Here is a 14,099-nt window from a genome sequence, read left to right as displayed (position 1 = left end):
GGGAGTCGTAGTTTGCACTGGGCAGCTTAGCCCGGGATGGACTTCAGCTCCCAGGATGCAAGAGGAGGAGGAGATGCTCGCCTCCCCCTCCCCAAGGCCCCCCTCACCTGACTCCCACTGTTTCGTTGTGCATCCGTTGCAAAGGGGAGGAAGGTCATTAATGCTCTCTGGTGCCTACTCAGAAATCAGCCCCATTGCTTTCGCATGGGGCTGACCCCCAGGTATACGGGCATCTAGGGTCCGCAGCCTTGGAGAAAACAGAAAACTGGGGAGCTAGATCTCCTCTCCGTCGTCATCTTGACCCAAGAAAATCAGAGTTTTATAGTTCAAATCGGGGGAAAATAAATACAGTAAATGGACAAAAGTACAGTGGTACCACGTGTTACATACGCTTCAGGTTACATACGCTTCAGGTTACAGACTCCGCTAACCCAAAAATAGTGCTTCAGGTTAAGAACAGTTTCAGGTTAAGTACGGACCTCCGGAACAAATTAAGTACTTAACCCGAGGTACCACTGTACAAAGATTCACAAAATGTTTAGGGGTTTGGTGCTGGAGGAGACTCTTGAGAGTCCCATGGACGGTAAGATCAAACCTATCCAAGGAAATCAGCCCTGAGTGCTCACTAGGAAGGACAGATCCTGAAGCTGAGGCTCCAGTACAGTGGACGCTCTGGTTGCAAACGTGATCCATGTGAGATGCACATTCGCAACCCGCAGCAGTGCATCTGCGCACACACGGGTTGTGATTCGGCGCTTCTGCGCATGCGCAAAGAGCAATTTAGCACCTCTGTGCATGCGTGACCACCAAAACCCGGAAGTAACCCGTTCTGGTACTTCCGAGTTTTGGAGCGTCCGTAACATGAAAAAACACAACCTGAAGCGTCTGTAACCCAAGGCATGACTGTACTTTGGCCGCCTCATGAGAAGAGAAGACTCCCTGGAAAAGACCCTGATGTTGGGAAAGATGGAGGGCACAAGGAGAAGGGGACGACAGAGGACGAGATGGTTGGACAGTGTTCTCGAAGCGACCAGCATGAGTTTGACCAAACTGCGGGAGGCAGTGGAAGACAGGAGTGCCTGGCGTGCTCTGGTCCAGGGGGTCACGAAGAGGCGGACACGACTAAACGACTAAACAACAACAAATGCTTCCCCCTGCGTCCCCCCCCCAGAAAAAAGCACTGGGCATTCCAATCTTCCAGTCCGAGTGGGACTTTGTTCTTTTGTTGGCTGAGTAGCAGGTTTTAGACAGGAAAGACCCACAAGCTGTGTCCACGCCACACATTTAAAGGACACCTCGCACACCCCACCCCCATAGAGAACCCTGGAAACTATAGATTTTTTAAAGGTGCTGGGAATTGTAGTTCTCCTAGGGGGTGAACTACGGTTCCCGGGGTTCTTGATGGGGAGGAGATGCACTTTAAATGCAGGATGCATCCGCAGCCTGGGCAGGTGCAGTTGAAGCAGCTGGAAGTGTGTGCAGCAGCGATGCTCCCATCTGTTCCCCGCAGCATGTTTCTCATTTTGCTCTATTTTTAGTGGCGCTTCAGCACATCGGCTGCTCAAATGATGCTCCGGTGACTTGCGCCCCCCCCTCCACGCCGCCCTCTGGCTTAGAGAAAGGACATGAGGCACTGACCGTGCCAAAAGAGAAGCCCACCAAGACCCACACTCTTCTGTCCCTCCTTACGTAAGGCTTTGGCAAAACAGGAAAACACGATAAAGCAGACGAAGGCATCTTTCCTCTGCCTCGGGGCCACGACAACCAGGCGTGTGCCAGGCATGCGTCTCCTCGGGAGGAGGCGCCCCAAGTTGTTTTCACCACTGCTCACCCCGGCTCGCTAAAAACAGTCGTTTAAAAGTAATTGAACTCTAATGGAATTAAAATAATATAAAAATAATATTTAATAATATTTAAAAAACCCAGCCTATTGAAATATAGGTGATGAAAACAGCACAGTACTATTTAAAGCCCTTTAAAAAAAAGAGGGGGGGGAGCCAGTTCCCAAAGGCCTCTTGGGATAAGAGAGTCTCCACCTGCTGGTGGAAGGACCACAAAGAGGGAGCAGGTCTGGCTTCTCTAGGGAGGGAATTCCAAAGTTGTCTGGGAGCAGCCACCACCGAGAAGGCCCTGTCCTGCGTCCCTGTGAGGATGAAAGAAAGGCCTTCCCTGAAGACCTCAGAGCCTGGGCAAATTCCTGTGAGAAACTATGGTCTTGTGGATAGTCTGGACCTAACTAGCACTTTGAATTGCGCCCAGGAACTGATCAATAACCTGTGGTTACCTGGCCTGTTCCTTGCCCAGCCAAGAGATTGACCTGTTTCTCCCTCCGGGATGTGGGGAAAAAACAGATCCCCCTTCGTTCAAGAGCAAAGATTGAACAGGGAGAATTTACTACAGTGTTGCTCATGCCTTTCCACGGACAGACACTGATGCCATCTGCTTATTTACCATGCGCATGAATGAGACACTGGGGAATCTGCGCTCTCCCCCAGAGCTGCAATCTGCATCCAAACGGTTCTGACGTCGTGAAGAAAACGAGTTTGTTGATATCAAGGCTCATTTTACAAGGAGGAAGAGCACAGGGGCAGCTGGGAAGAGGAATCTTCAAGAGCGCCGTTGCACCAAGCTGTGTGAGAAACCGGGTGTGCAATTGTTTCCATTGGAGTTGTGATGGCCTGGGACTTGGGCTCGGAACCAGAGAAGTCTCAGTCTGCAACGGATCCTTTGCCTCAGGCATCACCTGAACCAAGTCTGGGGCCTGATCCTGAAGAGTCCCAGCCTGCACAGGTTCCCCTGCAACAAACACCAGCTGGGCCGAGTCAGGGGCCTGAGCCTGCCCTGGCTCCAGATGCGGGCATTACCTCGTTGCCTTCAGCTGGGCCACCACTTACAGCTGCTCCACTACCAGTTGGGTCAGGGGAGGCTGAGGCGGCCCCTGGGTCTAGTAACCCACCGACGTCTCCCGAGCTGCCCAGACTGAGGTCTGAGAGAAGGAGAGACCTGAGTACTCGCAGGAGGAGTGCTCGCCGTCGGGCGAAACAGGGAGGTGAGTCGCCGGAGGATCAGGACCGGCTGCTACCCTGACAAAGATAAAAGGCTGTCGGACCCTGCCCCAGGTTGCAGGAGCAACATTGCTGTATGCTAGATCCTGTCTGAGATCCTGTACCTGTCCTTGCCTGGTTTCCTGCCTCATGTCCTGCCTTGACCCTGTCGGACTGACTGCCAGCGGAACCTTCGGATTCTGGACCAGACCTGGACTGCGTTTCGTGGGTTACCCCCGGGGCCAGCACAGGAGTTTTGCTGCTGAAAACAACTGGGGAGAATTACCTCCGAGCACGGATGGTGTTCGTTCACCGTCCTACCAATTAGCTACAGGCATTGCGGACATATTAGGAATTTGGAAGGAAGTCCACGATGACCAGCTGTCGGGGGTGGGGGGTGTCTGCGTCCATCCTGTCCTCTCTTGTGGCTGCTACGCCGCTTGATCAGCAGAAATCAGCAGGCAACATTTTGCACGACTGTTTTATACTTTATGATAATTTAGAATTTAAATGTATTTTCATGTAATGTTTGATACTTCCAGCTGATGAAGGTGAATACATCGAAACAGGGCCCTGTCCTGGTTTCTGATCTATAATTGACTTCTGACTTCTGGTCAGTGATTGAAACTAAGATCTTTACGTCAAAACTGACCATGGACTAACATGAACTTATCTCTACTCACAAACTCTTAGCTTTAATACTGTAACGAATTATTGTATTATACATATTCTTATGAGTTTGGGTTTGTAATCTCTATTTGAGTTTGTAATCCTTGTCAGAATACATGCATTTGAATGGATTAGTTTTTGTTACAATTGACTATTGATTTGCGAGTAGGGACCACTCCCACTATTGAAACTTATATTGGCCAGAGTTCTTGGTGTGCTTTTTTCTTGGTACAGTGGTGCCTCGCAAGACGAAAAGAATCCGTTCTGTGATTCTCTTCGTCTAGCGGTTTTTTCGTCTTGCGAAGCAAGCCCATTGACGGATTAGCGGATTAGCGCTATTAGCGGCTTTTAGCGGCTTATCTGCTGATCGGATCAGCTGATAAGCGGCTTAGCGGCTTAGAAAAAGGGAGGGGGGAGGGGAAAAAACCAGCAGGAACTCGCAAGACATTGTCGTCTTAGGAAGCAAGCCCATAGGAGATTCGTTTTGCGAAGCACCTCCAAAACGGAAAACTCTTTCGTCTAGCGAGTTTTCCGTGTTGCAAGGCATTCGTCTTGCGGGGCACCACTGTATGTTTAATAACAAGAACTCCAACTTATTTAACGACATGGGAGATCAGCAGGATCAGCTGCTGATGCCTGAAGTTCAAGCCGTGGTTGATTGCATTTGTATTTTTTACATCGATATATCACCTTTCCCTTCCAAGGTGTTGCATGTGCTTCTCCCCTTCCCCATTTTACCTTCACAACAACCTGGGGAGGTAGTTTGGGTCAAGAGATAGGGACTGGCCCAAGGTCACCCAGCAAGCTTCATGCCTGATCTCCGGTGGTCAAATTCTGGTCTCCCAAGTCGCAGTCCAGCACTCAAACCGTTATGCCACACTGTCTGTCTGGTAAAGATGCAGCTGCAGGCAAGAGTCAGAAAGTTGGAAATCATCGGAAGAAGGCTTCCATGCAGGAAGGTGGAGTATCAAGACTCAGCTCTGGTCAGAAATTCACCAATAACTTCAACCTTACAAGGGACACGGGTGGCGCTGTGGTCTAAACCACTGCTTGCTGATCAGAAGGTCAGCGGTTCGAATCCCTGCGATGGGGTGAGCTCCCGTTGCTCAGTCCCCGCTCCTGCCCACCTAGCAGTTCGAAAGCACGTCAAAGTGCAAGTAGATAAATAGGTACCACTCCAGCAGGAAGGTAAACGGAGTTTCCGTGCACTGCTCTGGTTCGCCAGAAGCGGCTTAGTCATGCTGGCCACATGACCGGAAGCTGTACGCTGGCTCCCTTGGCCAATAAAGCGAGATGAGCGCCGCAACCCCAGAGTCGGCCATGATTGGACCCAACGGTCATGGGTAACTTTATTCCCTTACAGGGGTTCCTTACAGCAACCCCTGATAGTTCAGTAGGTAGAGCACGAAACTCCTGGTGTCAGGGCCGTGGGTTTGATCCCTGTGTTGGGCAAAAGATTCCTGCATTGCAGGGGGCTGGACTTAGATGCCCCTCGTGGTCCCTTCCAACTGTGATTCTATCTGCAATCATATTTTACAATGAGCTCGCCGTTTACTTTGGCTGCTCAGCGTGGATGCTAATGTCCATCCTGCTCTCTGGTTGTTTCAAAGGCCTGTTTGTCTTGCTAGCGGAACAGCAGAAGAGGCTTCTCCCAGGGCTCAGTTAACAAACAGGCGGCCACTGTTGCTGCAGCTCAAATAATAGAGCTCAGTCCCAACGTCTGTGGCCCTTTTGCTTTAAAAATAAGATTTAACTCAGGGGCAGGGGACTTCTGGCCCTCTGGAGGTTTAATGGACTCCAACTGCCATCAGCCCCAGCAAACAAGGCCCACGGTCAGGGATAGGTAAAGGCAAAGGGACCCCTGACCATTAGGTCCAGTTGTGACCGACTCTGGGGTTGCGGCGCTCATCTCGCTTTATTGGCCGAGGGAGCCGGCATACAGCTTCCGGGTCATGTGGCCAGCATGACTAAGCCGCTTCTGGTGAAACCAGAGCAGCGCACGGAAACGCCGTTTACCTTCCCGCTGCAGTGGTACCTATTTATCTACTTGCACTGGTGTGCTTTCAAACTGCTAGGTTCGCAGGAGCAGGGACTGAGCAACGGGAGCTCACCCCGCCACGGGGATTCGAACCGCCAACCTTCTGATCGGTCAGGGGTAGGCTTGCCATATTTCAAAAAGTAAAATTCCTGACGCCCACAAAGTTGTTGAGCTTCCCAGTGCTTTTCCCACCACGTTGATACGCAGTCGGGTTCCCCCTGACATTCTGCAGATTCGGCAAAATCCCCCCCCCCCACGCCTTTTTTACACCTGAAAATCAGGACGTGTCTGATTTGGACAGGCATCCTGGAGTCTAGCAGGCTTTAAAAAAAACAAATTAAAAAACAAAACAACTTTGAGTAAACATGCATAACACAACCTAGTTACAGACACACATTATATAATGCATTCTACAGAGTCAGGCGAGCTTGCAGCAAATGATTAAATCAGGCATAGGCAAATTCCGGCCCTCCAGATGTTTTCGGACTACAATTCCCATCACTCCTGATTGCTGGTCCTGTTAGCTAGGGATGATGGGAATTGTAGTTCCAAAACATCTGGAGGGCCGGAGTTTGCCTATGGCTGGTTTAAATGATCTTAGAAGAGTCGTTACCAATTTTTTGATTTTTATGCATCTGTGCAGCCCCTCCAAAGTGAGTCACAGGTGTTTGGAGGGCTGATCATTTTTTAGTCCTTTTTTAAAAGGGGAAATAATAATAACAAAACACTTCCTGGAACTGCTCTTTCTTTGTTTCACCTCTGACTAATCCTCTGCATTGTGAAAGATGTTCAGACAAGGCTATATCCCATCACTGAAGAAACATTCCTCTTTAGGGAGCGTTGCACACGACTTCCATTGCTGAGCCGTCTGAGAATCCACCACCAATAAAGCGAGGCAGGTTCTTTGTGTTTAACTGTTGGACTTCAACATCAACTTCGTTGGATTGGTCATGTTGTGCAGATGCCCAGTTATCGTCTTCCAAAGCAACTACTCTATTCCGAACTGAAAAATGGAAAGCGTAATGCTGGTGGTCAACAAAAGAGGTTTAAAGACTCTCTCAAGGCAAATCTAAAAAAATGTAATAGAAACACCAGCAAGTGGGAAACACTCGCTTGTGAGCGCTCCAATTGGAGAACAGCCTTTACCAAAGATGTCATGGGCTTTGAAGACACTCGAACTCAGGACAAAAGGGAGAAATGTGCTAAGAGGAAGGCACGCTTGGCAAATCCACATCGTGAGCAACTCCCGCCCGGAAACCAATGTCCCCGCTGTGGAAGGACGTGTGGATCCAGAATTGGCCTCCACAGTCACTTATGGGCTCATTGTTAAAACTGTGTTTATGGAAGACAATCTTACTTGGCTACGAGTGATCGCCAAAGAAGGAGGAGGAGGAGGAGGAGGAGGAGGAGGAGGTTTATGAGCATCTCTTGGGCAAATTGCCTGACAGATGCAATCTGTAACAAACTCCTTTGACCATTGGCCATGTTGGCTGGGACTGATTGCTATTTCAGACCAATAGCACCTGAAAAGCACCATTTTGGCCACCCTTGTTCTAACACATAGGCTCTAACACAAGCAGCAGTGTTTGCAATCTCTGGTCATGCACAACCAATGCTTTAGAGAGAACATGTACAAGACAGTAGGGCAATACCTATGTTTATTAGATTTATTAGATTTATATACTGCTCAAACGATCTCAGGGCAGTTCACAAGATAAAAACACAAGATAAAAGCACAAATAAATAGTTAATACAGAATTGTCCAGGATTCAGCTTACTTGGGTGTCCAATGAAGGGAGATTTCAGTATTCCCAGACCTTCTCTGATTGTAGAGCCCCTTGCTAGCATAGGGAGAAGAGTAAGAGTGGTAATGATTAAAGTTTAAGCTGGAAAGAAGGAGCTGCGGAGCAAAAGTTGATTTACAAAGCTGACACAATGACTTGAAGCCTAAATGAGGATTCTGGGTAGTTCTTGGAAGAAGAAGAAGAAGAAGAAGAAGAAGAGTAATTATCTCACATTTGATGTTGCAACAAATGTTTAATATTCATGCATTGATGTTCTAGGACATTTTTAATTACATGTGAAAAGGGTCTAGGGCAGTGTTTCTCAACCTGTGGGTCCCCAGATGTTGTTGGACTACAACTCCCATCATTCCTAGCCAGCATGACCAGTGGTCAGGGATGATGGGAGTTGTAGTCCAACAACATCTGGGGACCCACAGGTTGAGAGCCACTGGAGGGGATCTTAGTAGACCACACGGTTCACATGAGTCAACAATGTGATGCAGCAGGAGTTCTTTGTCCAGTTATGGGCACCCCATAATTTAAGAAGGATGTTGACAAGCAGGAACGTGTGCAGAGGACGGCGACCAAGATGACCCAGGGTCTGGAAGCCAAGCCTGATGAGGAACGGTTGAAGGAGCTGGGTATGTTCAGCCTGGAAAAGAGGAGACTGAGAGGAGATATAATCACCATCTTCAAGTATCTCAAGGGCTGTCACATGGGGGATGGAGCAAGCTTGTTTTCTCCTGCTCTGGAGGGCAGGACTCGAACCCATGGCTTCAAGTTACAAGAAAGGAGATTCCGACGAAACACCAGGAAGAACTTTCTGATGGTAAGAGCTGTTTGTGGTGGAGCAAATTCCCATGAGAGGTGGTGGACTCTCCTTCCTTGGAGGTTTCTAAGAAAAGGTTGGGTCTTGAATGCTTTAGTTGAGATTCCTGCATTGCAGGGGGTTGGACTAGATGACCCTGGGATCCCTTCCAGCTCAACAATTCTACACTACAATGACTCCATGTTCTTGACAATATGTCTGTCCCAGCAATGCACTGCAGCTATTTTTAGTTCCCACCTTGTCAGCTCAGTTTATGCTCTGTCATAGCTCACTGTCATGCTCAGGAGACAGCCTGAAAGTTATTCATCCTAATGCTGTAAGCATTAGAATTTCAGGCCAGCAGTGAGATTTCTATACTTTTGGGTCCATCTTGCCCACCAGGACAGGACCAAAGATACCAGCCAACTGCTCAGGCCAGCAAGAGATTGATAAATAACAGCTGGGAGGTATGAGAAGCTCATCCCAGGAACCTGGTGTCAGGGATGAGGCGTCAGATTCCTCTTCAGGAACATTCTTCCTAAGAACATTCTTCTTTGGCGATCCCTCGTAGTTGAGTAAGATTGTCTTCCATGAATGTGATCTTAACAGTGAGTCCGCAAGTGACTGTGGAGGCCAATTCTGGATCCACACGTCCTTCTACAGTGGGGACATAGATTTCCAGGCGGGAGTTGATCACGGTGTGGATTTGCCAAGCGTGCCTTCCTTTTAGCACGTTTCTCCCTTGCATCCTGAGTGTCTTCAAAGTCCATGACACCTTTGGGAAAGGCTGTTCTCCAACTGGAGCGCTCACAGGCCAGTGTTTCCCAGTTAGAATCATAGAGTTGGAAGAGACCACAAGGGCCATCGAGTCCAACCCCCTGCCAAGCAGAAAACACCATCAGAGCACTCCTGACATATGGTTGTCAAGCCTCTGCTTAAAGACCTCCAAAGAAGGAGACTCCACCACCCTCCTTGGCAGCAAATTCCACTGTCAAACAGCTCTTACTGTCAGGAAGTTCTTCCTAATGTTTAGGTGGAATCTTCTTTCTTGTAGTTTGGATCCATTGCTCCGTGTCCGCTTCTCTGGAGCAGCAGAAAACAACCTTTCTCCCTCCTCTATGTGACATCCTTTCATATATTTGAACATGGCTATCATATCACCCCTTAACCTCCTCTTCTCCAGGCTAAACATGCCCAGTTGTCAGTGTTTATACTACATTTTTAAAGATTTGCCTTACAAGAGAGTCTTTAAACATATTTTGTTGACCACCAGCATTACGCTTCCCATTTTTAAGTTCGGAATAGAGTAGTTGCTTTGGAAGACGATCATCAGGCATCCGCACAACATGACCAGTCCAACGAAGTTGATGTTGAAGAACCATTGCTTCAGCACTGGTGATCTTTGCTTCTTCCAGTACACTGGCATTAGTTCGCCTGTCTTCCCAAGTGATGTGTCAATTTTTTTTGGAGACACAGTTGATGGAATCTTTCGAGGAGTTGGAGAAGGCGTTTATAAGTGGTCCATGTTTCACAAGCATACAGTAAACACCCACCCACACACGGGTGCTTATGACTCCAAGCCTTAAAAATGAATCCCCTGGTGGAATTATTTATAGTCAATCAAAGCCTGGCTTGATAATAAAGTTGTTTAATAACCACTTGGCAACTCTTAAATACTTAAGCCCTCTATTCCAGGCAAGCAGTCTCGCTGTCTAAAGCTTCCCCCCACCCATTTTGTGCGCTGACGGGACTTGCCAAGTGAAATCTTCAGAAGGAATTAGGTTAACCCTGCGACATAACCAGTTGATTACAAAGCGGGATGCGTGTGTGTGTGTTATCTTCTGCTGAGGGATGGCGGGCAAGCCTCTAAACATGCCAGCCTTTTGCACGGCTTGGAATTAAGCGAAGTGCTGAGCTCCCCTCCCCACCCTTAAAGCGAATTTATAACAATAATTAAAGTCACTCCCTTAGGCAAGGAGTGCAGAAGTTTTAGCAGGGTTTTTTATCCGCTCCAGGCTATCTGCTGACTATTAGCTCAAAACTCAGCAGGGATGTGGGCTCTGCGGTTGGGTCCAATTATTCTCAACCGTCCTTCCTCTGCCAGAATTGCAGGTTTTGCTTAAGCGCTGCAATAAGTTGTTGCCTTAGCAAAGGGGCCACAAGCTTTACCGGCCATGGGCAGTGTCAGGGAACTGCCATCAGCTCAGAGGAGAGAGGTGGAAGGGCAGTTGTGTTACAGGGAGCCTCGGAAGATCTTGGGAAGCTGTTCCTCCTCTGGCGAGGAGGAAAGCCCCACCTCTAGTGGAGAGGAGGTGCAGCAACCAGGGGGTGCTAGGGAGACCCCCAACACTGAACCTATGCAAACCAGAGAGGAGGGAATGTCAGCATCGCCCTAGAGCCAGTGCACCAACTGGACTCATGCACCTCAACCCCGACTGGGCTAGGCGAGCTGGGTAGCACCGCCAGAGACCTCCTTCTCACAGGAAACGGTCACAGTGCTGTGGACTCACAGCTTAGAGCTGAGAGCACCGGATTCACTGTCTCAGTAATACAGTCGTTGCGCAGCAGAGTTTTGCAGAGTCTTGCAGAGTATAAACCACTCGGAGAGAAGCTCTGTAGAATATCTTCCTTTTATTCTGTAACTACAACTATGATACAAAACTATATACAGAGCTGAATATTCTAAGCATAAATCAATGCTACACTGAGAGTCTGCAGCTGCACTTAGCAGCAATCTTATCTCTAGAATCTCTAACACTCTCACTTTCTCCGATACACTGACTGACTGTCTCTCACTCACACACACACACTGATATGTTGCTGGGCAGAATAAGTAGATAGGCAGGACACGCCTCCTTCTCTCTGGAGAGTCAGCAGAGACCATCAGGAGATGATCAGGAGATTCTTGGGTATGGGAGGGGTGAAATCTCCTCAGGGAAGTCCCCCTTTGCCAGCGCCCACTCTGCGCAGGAGGTCTGGGCGCAGAGAGGGGAGGAGAAGGATGGGGGTCAGACAATTGTTATGCTGGGGGAGGAACAAAGACCGGCCACACCCAGATTCTGCTAGCGACTGAGCAGGCATGGACTTGCGATGCTCTGCACTGTAAATAGTTTGTATTGATAATAACGCCTGGAAAAGACAGGTTGGAGTCTCGCCTGTTTGCTCTCCAGCAACCACAACAGCATCTGACAGGCAGGATCACTCCCACGGAGATTGTGGGCTGGACTGGCGCAGCATGATGCCAGAAATCGCTTCTGTGCATGCCCAGACGCTGAAAATTGCGCCTGTGCAGCAGCAATTTTCGGCGTCTGGACATGCGCAGACGCCATTTCTGGTATCTGTGCATGCGCAGACGCCATTTCCGGCGCCACTATGCGAGTCCCCGCGCTGCGATGCGCTACTTTAGCGCAGCGCACGGAGGACTTGCTGAGCGGGCGGCTTGGTTTGCAGGCAGCTCGTGGGCTGGTAAAACAATCTTGGGGGGCCACATCCGGCCCATGGGCTGCATGTTGCTGACCCCTGCCTTCGCACAGCTTAGCCTTTCTCAGCCTGGTACCCTCCAGATGTTCTGGATGCTAGTTTCCAGCTCTGCTGATGGGAGTTGTAGTCCAAGATTCTTGCATTTCAGGGAGTTGGACTCACGATGCTGGAGAAAGAGAGGGAAGGGGTTAGACGCTGCCTCTGAGGGCCTTCTGGCGGTTTCCTCGCTGCGAGAAGCCAGGTTACAGGGAACCAGGCAGAGGGCCTTCTCGGTGGTGGCACCCGCCCTGTGGAACGCCCTCCCACCAGATGTCAAAGAGAAAAACAACTACCAGACTTTTAGAAGACATCTGAAGGCAGCCCTGTTTAGGGAAGCTTTTAATGTTTAATAGACTGTTGTATTTTAATATTCTGTTGGAAGCCGTGCAGAGTGGCTGGGAAAACCCAGTCAGATGGGCAGGATATAAATAATAAATTATTATTATTATTATTATTATTATTATTATTATTATTATTAAGAGGAGCAGCAGCAGGGAGAGCGCGACTCAGGAGCCCCAGTGGGTGGGGTGTGTTTGTGTCTGTGTGGGGGGCAAAGAGAGGAAGGTGGTGGAGTCTTCCTTGGAACCAGAGAGACCCCCAGGAATAGGGACAAGGCCAATGGCATTGGGCAGCTGGAGAGATGCAAGATGGAGCCAGGGAGAGGTGTAGTGGTTGGAGGGCTGGACTAGGAGGAACTGGGGAGAGCAGGGTTCGAATCCCCACTGAGCCATGAAGCTCCCTGGTGGACCTTGGGCCAGCATAGCCAACTTTGCAGGGCTGCTGGGAAGATAAAAATTGGTGGCAGGGAGAACCGTGAAGGCCACTTTGAGCCCCTGGGCGGAAAGTGGGCTAGGAATGACCGAATAAAAGTGGAGGATGAGAGGGGAGAGAAATGGGGAAGGCAGGGAAAGAGTGTGGAGGAGCTGAGCTCTCTGGAGAAGACGGGCCGGGTCAATTTCCAGAGAGCCAAGACTGTGCAGGGGACCCCAGGACTCACCCCCCCCCCCAGGAGACCAAGAGAAAGGGGAGGAATCCTACTTACAGCCTGCCCATTTTGTCCAGGAAAAAACCCACCCTCCTCTCTAAACTAGCTATCTAAAATGCCCATCTAAGCCTAACTCTGGCCCCAACCCCAGCCCTAAGCCTAAGCCTAACCCCAACCCGACACCTAGCCCTTACTACTCCTCTATGTACAAAATGTATACCAAATATATACAAAATGTGCACAAATGTGCACAACATAAACATGTGAAATAAAAAATATTAAAATAAAGAACAAAAAATTAAAATTTAAGTGTTAAAACAAAAAACTAAAATAATAAATCAAAATGAATCAAATCAATCAAATAAATGAAATCAAAATAAGAAACTGAGAAAATAATCAACTCAACAGCTCTCCTAATCTGCCAACCACCACCAACTCCTCTCTCCTCCACTCGCCTCACTCCTAACCCACAATGGCCACCTGCAAGTCGGTGGCTTTTAAGGGAGAAGCAAGAGAGGTCACAAAGGAGGGCGGGTCCTTGTCACCGTGGCAACCCCCTCCTACCTGGCCCCTCCCGAGAGGTGATGCTCCTCCTTCAGAACTCGGAGGCCCCTGCTGTTCCTCCTGCAGCTGGGCTCCATCTTCCTCTCACATCCTTCCTCCTGCAGACCCATTCCCAAAGGGAGACCATCCCCACATCCTCCCAGGCAGGCCAGGGGTCTCCATAGCGCAGGATTGGACCATGTGCTTTGCATGCAGGTCTTCCGTCCTGGGCGGCATCTCCGGGGGGGCTGGGAATGCCCCCCCCCGTCTGAAACCTTGGAGAGCTGTTGCGGGTCAGTGCAGGCGCAGGTAGATGGGTCACAGGACTGGCTGTGTCCGAGGCAGCTTCCTAGGAATACGGTTTCAAATGTGATCTGTTCGGGAATCACGTTTGCAACCCACAGCGTTTGCAACCTGCAGCGCCATGTCTGCGCATGCACGGGTTGCGATTTGAAGCTTCTGCGCATGTGCCCAAACCTGTTCTGGTAGTTCCGGGTTTGGCGCGGTGCGCAACTTGAATTTGCGCAACCCGAAGCATCTGTAACTGGTACAGCGATACCTTGGTTTACAACCATGATCTGTTCCGGAGGTCCAGTTGTACAGTGGTACCTCGGGTTACATACGCTTCAGGTTACACACTCCGCTAACCCAGAAATAGTGCTTTAGGTTAAGAACTTTGCTTCAGGATAAGAACAGAAATTGGGCTCCA

The 14,099-nt window shown here is 49.4% G+C and overlaps 1 long non-coding RNA gene across 1 annotated transcript; it reads right to left on the bottom strand.

Moving 5' to 3' along the window:
- Window positions 1-11,486: 11,486 nt before the first annotated feature.
- LOC310705496 lies at window positions 11,487-12,975 on the bottom strand. Its single transcript, XR_014525343.1, has 2 exons — window positions 12,905-12,975; window positions 11,487-11,989 (listed from the first exon to the last, which is right to left on the bottom strand). It is a non-coding gene; the product is annotated as an uncharacterized lncRNA (long non-coding RNA).
- Window positions 12,976-14,099: the final 1,124 nt, after the last annotated feature.

This window comes from Podarcis liolepis, assembly GCF_965112155.1.
Source record: "Podarcis liolepis genome assembly, chromosome: 4".
NCBI lineage: Eukaryota > Metazoa > Chordata > Lepidosauria > Squamata > Lacertidae > Podarcis > Podarcis liolepis.
This window is presented reverse-complemented; position numbering and strand designations above follow the sequence as displayed.